We start from the raw sequence: 7,912 nt of genomic DNA, 5'->3' as shown, positions 1-7,912 counted from the left end.
TGTGAAGCTCTGTTTGTTCCAGTTTTTCAGTTGGTAGGAAGAGTCACTGAATATAGTTTTTTTTTTAATAGCCATTATACTCCTGCAATAATTAGGCATGTTTTACTTTAAGTAGAAATGTAGTATTTAACTTTTATTTGCAACACATAAGTGAAAACTATTTGTCAGATAAGTTAACATTCATGGATGAGAGCAAAGAACCTCGCCCAAAAAAGGCAACATGAGGATATTATATGCCTAAACATTTACTAAACATACAGGAGTATGGTTTGGGAGGATACTAAAGTGAATTTTCAAATATGTCACAATGTCATCAGGGTAAACCATACTACAGTTGGATAGTAGAAGTTTGTTTATATTCCATATTCATGCTCCCCATGATCCAAGAATTGAGGACAATAAGTGTATAGCAAATCATGTTCAATGTTGCATTTGATTATATAAGAAGTTTACTTAAGTATCATAGGGGTTACTTTATGAAATTATTAATAATCATAATCAATCATACTAATCTCTCTAAAACTTAAAAATTCACATACATTCATCATCATCTAATAACTTCATAAAAATAAAGCACATACTAAGAGTTGTAATTACAGATGATAACAGTGAGTTTCAGGGAAGTGAGGGACTTCTGTATGGTAACATTTTAAATTAGTTCACTGGATTGCAAAAAAGACGTGTGGTTGATTGAACACTATATCTTTCAGATATAGCTTTCTCACTCATTTGTCCAGGCATTCATTTGTTCATCATAGCTGTGAGCAAGATAGATAAAGCACCTATACTCAGAAAAGTTTACATTCCAATGGGGGAAAGCAATAAAAATAAAACACAAACAAGCAATCAAGCAAACAGCTTGAATCCCTACCACATGGTATGAAGCAACAGTGACTAAAGCTGAACATATCTGTTCCCTGCACCACAGAATAAACACACTCAGGTGAATTTATAACAAACATGTATTCATAATCTTTACCAAAAGATATATAGTAACAGAAAAAAAAATAGAAGCTATTCAAAAGCTCACTGGTGGTGACATGGATAAATAAATTGTGACATACAATAAACCTGACATAATTTCAATTGTATTTCAGTCTTTTAGCTAGTTCATCTATTCATTTTTTTCTTTATTGTTTCTTTTCTTCTTCTTGAATACAGAAAGAGGAAAATTATTTTTATTTTCAATTTTTATTCAAAACATTTTTCTTTATTTTTTCTACTATATTTTTTATTTTTTGTAAATTTTTCAAGTTCTGTTTTACGTCCAACATTTTATTTTATTCTAGTTCATTGCATTAATTTTCACAAATTTTCAAATGTTTTCCTTTTTTCCCCTTTTTCTCTAATCTATCAAACTCCTTTCAATAACCAGACACAGACCCATCTAGAATCTGGCATCATTTATTTGATTTTGTGTGTGTGTGTGTGTGTGTGTGTGTGTTGTTTTTAATTTTTATTTAATTTTATATTTTTACCTTATCAATTTCTCTTCTTCCTTCAAAATAATGAAACAAAAGAATTCACCCCAAAAGAAAGAGTAGGAAGAAACGAAAGCCAGGGACTTCAACAACACCGATACAAGCAAGAAATCTGAACCAGAATTTAGAATCACGATAAGAATACTACTAGGTGGAGTCAAAAATATATTAGAATCCCTTTCTCAGGAGATAAAAGAAGTAAAACTAGTCAAGATGAAATAAAAAATGTTATAACTGAGCTGCAATCGCGAATTGATGCCATGGTGGCAAGGATAGATGAGACAGAGCAGAAAATCAGTGATATAGAGGACAAAATTATGGAGAACAATGAAGCAGAAAAAAAGAGGGAGATGAAGGCAAAAAAGTGTGATTTAAGAATTAGAGAAATCAGTGACTCATTAAAAGGAACAACATCAGAATCATAGGGGTCCCAGAAGAGGAAGAGAGAGAAATGAGGATAGAAGCATTATGTGAACAAATCATAGCATAAAACTTTCCTAACCTGGGGAAAGACACAGATATCAAAATCCAGGAAGCACAGAGGACCCCCACTCGATTGAACAAAAATCAACCATCAACAGGGCATATCATAATCAAGTTCACAAAATACTCAGGCAAGGAGAGAATCATGAAAGCAGCAAGGAAAAAACAGTCCCTAACCTACAAGGGAAGACAGATCAGGTTTGTGGCAAAACCAATCCGCAGAAATTTGGCAGGCCAGAAAGGAATGGCAGAATAGTCAATGTGCTGAATCAGAAAAATATACAGCCAAGAATTCTTTATTGAGCAAGGCTGTCATCCAAAATAGAAAGAAAGATTAAAAGTTTCCCAGACAAAGATAAATTAAAGGAGTTCATGACCACTAAAGCAGCCCTGCAAGAAATTTTAAGGGGGACTCTCTGAGGGGAGAAAAAAAAACACATAAAAACAATAGCAACAAAGACTAGAAAGGGCCAGAGAGCACCACCAGAAACTCCAACTCTACAAGAAACATAATGGCAATAAACTCATACCTTTTAGTACTCACCTGAAATGTCAATGACAAATGCTCCAATCAAAAGCATAGGGTAACAGAATGGATAAGAAAATAAGATCCATCTATATGCTGTTTATAAGAGACCCACTTTAGACCCAAAGACATCTTTAGATTGAAAGTAAAGGGATGGAGAACCATCTTTCATGTTAATGGTCGACAAAAGAATGCTGGAGTAGCCATACATATATCAAACAATCTAGACTTTAAAATAAAGACTGTAATAAGAAATGAGGAAGGGCATTTTATCATATAAGTGGTCTATCCACCAAGAAGACATAACAATTGCAAACATTTAAGCTCCAAACGTGAAAACACCAAAATATATAAATCGATTAATCACAGACATAAAGAAACTCCTTGATAGTAATACCGTAATAGTAGAGGACTTCAACACCCCACTTATAGCAATGGACAGATCATCTAAACAGAAAATCAACAAGGAAACAATGGTTTTGAATGACACACTGGACCAGATGGACTTAACAGATATATTCAGAACATTTCCTCATAAAGCAGCAGAATATACATTCTTCTCAGTGCACATGGAAAGTTCTCCAGAATAGGTCACCTACTGAGACAGAAATCAGCCTTCAACAAGTAAAAAATTATCAAGATCATACCACACATGTTTTCAAACCACAACTCTATGAAAGCGATATCAGCCCCAAGAAAAAAATTGTAAAGGTAACAAATACTTGGAGAATAAAGAACATCAACTAAAGAATGAATGGGTTAACCAGGAAGTTAAGGAGGAAATTAAAAAGTACATGGAACCCAGTGAAAATGATAAAACCAAAGCCCAAAACCTCTGGGACTCAGGAAAGGCGGTTATAAGAGGGATGCATATAGCAATCCAGGCCTTCCTAAGGAAGGAACAAATGTCTCAAATACACAACGTAACCTTACACCTCAAAGATCTGGAAAAAGAACAACAAATAAAACCAAAAGCCATCAGAATACACAAAATAATAAAGATTAGAGCAGAAACCAATGCTATTGAAACAAAAACAAAAACAAACAAACAAACATAAAGCAGCCTTAGAACAGATCAATGAAACCAGAAGCTGGTTCTTTGAAACAATTAATAAAATTGATAAACCACTAGCCAGTTTGATCAAAAAGAAAAAAGAAAGGACTCAAATAAATAAAATCAAGAATGAAAGAGGAGAGAACACAACCAACAGGATAGAAATAAAAACAACAATAGGAGAATATTGTGAGCAGTTATACACCAATAAAATGGGCAATCTGAAAAAAGTGGACAAATTCCTAGAAACATATAAAATACCAAAATTGAAACAGAAAGAAATATAAAATTTGAACACACCCATTACAAGTAAAGAAATAGAATTAGTAATGAAAAAAATCCCCCAAAACAAAAGTCCAGAACCAGATGGCTTTCCAGAGGAATTCTATCAAGCATGTAAGGAAGAGTTAACACCTATTCTCTTGAAGCTGTTCCAAAAAAATAGAAATGGAAGGAAAACTTCCAAATCTTTTCTATGAAGCCAGAATTACCTTGATTCCTAAACAAGACCAAAAAAAAAAAAAACACTAGAAAGGAGAACTATAAAACAATTTCCCTGATGAACATGAATGCAATAATCCTCAACAAGATATTAGACAACAAAATCCAACAATATGTTAAAAGAATTATTCACCATGACCAACTAGGACTTACATCTGGGATACAGAACTGTTTGAATATCTATAAAATAATCAATGTGATTCATCACACGAATAAAATAAAGTACAAGAACCACATGATCCTCTCAATAGATACAGAGAAAGCTTTTGAGAAAATACATCATCCTTTCTTGATAAAAACCCTTAAGAAAGTAGAGATAGAAGGATGATACATCACAATCATAAAGCCATATATGACAACCCAATACTAATATTATCTTTAATGAGGAAATATTGAGATCTTTCACCCTAAGTCTATAAAGAACTTATCAAACTCAACATGCCAAAAAAATAAATAATCCAGTAAAGAAATGGGCAAAAGACATGAAGAGACACTTCTCCAAAGAAGACATCCAGATGGCTAACCGACACATGAAAAAATGCTCAACTTCACTCATCATCAGGGAAATACAACTCAAAACCACAATGAGATATCACATCACACCTGTAAGAATGGCTAGCATTAACAACTCAGGAACAACAGATGTTGGCGAGGATGCGGTGGGGGGGGGGGGAGGATCTCTTTTGCACTGCTGGTAGGAATGCAAACTGGTACAGTCACTCCAGAAAACAGTATGGAGGTTCTTCAAAATATTAAAAATAGAATTACACTGTGACCCAGCAAATGCACTACTAGGTATTTTTCCAAGAGATACAAGTGTGCTGTTTCGAAGGGGCACATGCACCCCAATGTTTACAGCAGCACAATAAACAATAGCCAAAGTATGGAAAGAGCTCAAATATCTATAGATGGGTGAATGGATAAAGAAGATGTTATGTATATATGTATATGGGGTATATACATATATACACCACATACAAAATCAGGATATAAAATCAACACACAGAAATAGGTTGCATTCCTATACACCAAAAATGAAGCGACAGTAAAAGAAATCAAGGAATCAATCCCATTTGCAGTTGCACAAAAACCATAAAATACCTAGAAATAAATCTAACCAAAGAGATGAAAAATTTATACACTGAAAACTATAGAAAGCTGATGAAAGAAACTGAAGAAGACACATTCAAAATAGAAAAAAAAATATTCCATGCTCCTGGATAAGAAGAACAAATATTGTTAAATTTCGATACTACCCAAAGCAATCTACATATTCAATGAAATCCCTATCACAATAAGACCAGCATTCTTCACAGAGCTAGAACAAATAATCCTAAAATTTGTATGGAACCAGAAAAGACCCCGAATAGCCAAAGCAATCTTGAAAAAGAAAACCAAAGCAGGAGGCATCACAATCGTAGACTTCAAGCTATACTACAAAGCTGGTACAGTGTGGTACCAGCACAAGAACAGACACTCAGATCAATGCAACAGAATAGAGAACCCAGAAATGGACCTACAAACGTATGGCCAAGTAATATTTGACAAAGCAGGAAAGAACATCCAATGGAATGAGACAGTCTCTTCAGCAAGTGGTGCTGGGAAAACGACAACAACATGCAGAAGAATGAAACTGGACCACTTTCTTACACACAAAAATAAACTCAAAACGGATGAAAGACAGGAAGCCATCAAAATCCTCGAAGAGAAAGCAGGCAAAAACCTCTTTGATCATGGCTGCAGCAATTTCTTATTCAACACGTCTCTGGAGGCAAGGGAAACAAAAGCAAAAATGAACTTCTGGGATCTCATCACAACAAAAGTCTTCTGCACAGTGAAGGAAACAATCAGCAAAACTAAAAGGCAATGGACAGAATGCGAGAAGATATTTGTAAATGACGTATCAGATAAAGGGCTAGTATCCAAAATCTATAAAGAACTTATCAAACTCAACACCCCCAAAAACAAATAATCCAGTGAAGAAATGGGCAAAAGACATGCATAGACACTTCTCCAAGGAAGACATCCAGATGGCCAACTGACACATGAAAAAATTATCGACATCACTCATCATCAAGGAAATACAAATCAAGACCACAATGAGATACCACCTTACACCTGTCAGGATGGCCAACATTAACAACTCAGGCAACAACAGATGTTGGCAAGGATGCGGAGAACGAGGATACCTTTTATATTGTTGGTGGCAATGCTAGTTGGTGCATCCACTCTGTAAAACAATATGGAGGTTCCTCAAAAAACTAAAAATAGAACTACCCTATGACCCAGCAATTGCACTACTAAGTATTTATCCAAGGGATACAGGTGTGTTGTTTTGAAGAGACACATGCACCCCCCCATGTTTATAGCAGCACTATCAACAATAGCCAAGTATGGAAAGAGCTAAAATATCCATCAATGGATGAATGGATAAAGAAGATGTGATATATATATATATATATATATATATATATATATATATATATATACATATACACACACCCACACACACACACCACATCATATATATATATATATATATATATATATATATATATATATACTTTTGTGTGTGTATATATATATATGTATGTATATATATATATATATATATATATATATATATATACATACATGTATGTATGTATATATATACGTATATGTATGTATATATATATATATACACACACACACAATTGAGTATTACTTGGCAATCAAAAAGAAAGAAATCTTGCCATTTGCAACTACGTGGATGGAACTGGAAAGTATTATGTGAAGTGAAATTAGTCAGTCAGAGAAAAATAAATATCATATGACTTCATTCATATGAGAACTTTAAGAGAAAAAACATATGAACTTAAGGGAAGGGAAACAAAAATAATATAAAAACAGGGAGGAAGACAAAACATAAGAGACTCAAAAATATGGAGAACAAACAGGGTTACTAGAGGGGTTGTGGGAGAGGGGATGGGCTAAATGGGTAAGGGGCACTAAGAAATCTACTCCTGAAATCATTGTTGCACTATATGCTAACTATTTTTATGTAAATTTAAAAATTAAAATAAAATAAATAAAAATATATCTCAAAAAAAAAAGAATGAAATCTTGCCATTGGCAACTATGTGGATGGAACTAAAGGGAATTATGCTAAGCGAAATTCATCAGTCAGAGAAAGACAAATATCATATGACTTCATTCACATGAGGAATTTAAGATAAAAACAGATGAATATAAAGGAAGGGAAGCAAAAATAATATAAAAACAGGGAAGAAGGCAAAAACATAAGACCCTTAAATATGGAGAACAAACAGAGGGTTACTGGAGGGGTTGTTGGAGGGGAGATAAGCTAAATGGGTAAGGGGCATTAAGAAATCTATTCCTGAAATCATTGTTGCACTATATGCTAACTAACTTGGATATAAATTAAATAAAAATAAATAAATATTCAAAAAAGTTAAAATATAAGTCATATTAAATATATATCATATTTTCTTTATCCGTTAATGCATCAATGACCGCTTAAATTGCTTCCATGCCTTGGTTTTGTGACCAATGTTTCAATAAACATGGAGATACAGGGCTCTTTTCCACATCAGTGATTTTGTTTCCTTCGGATATGTTTCCAGAAGTGGAAATGGAAATATTATTGTATTAATTTTTGAGGAAATTTATCTTGTTTTCTACAGTGGCTGAACCAGTTTACATTCTCCAAATACTGCACAAGGGTGCCCTTGACAACACTTGTTATCTCCTGTCTTTTTGATGACAGCCATTTTAACAAGGGCAAAGTTCTAGCTCATTGTGTTGTACACCTTAAACTAATACAATGCTATATGTCAATTATGTCTTAAAACTCAGAAAATATAA

Source organism: Panthera leo, chromosome A1 (genome assembly GCF_018350215.1).
Source record: "Panthera leo isolate Ple1 chromosome A1, P.leo_Ple1_pat1.1, whole genome shotgun sequence".
NCBI classification, from domain to species: domain Eukaryota; kingdom Metazoa; phylum Chordata; class Mammalia; order Carnivora; family Felidae; genus Panthera; species Panthera leo.
The sequence above is the reverse complement of the archived record's forward strand: the minus strand, read 5'-3'. Positions refer to the sequence as shown.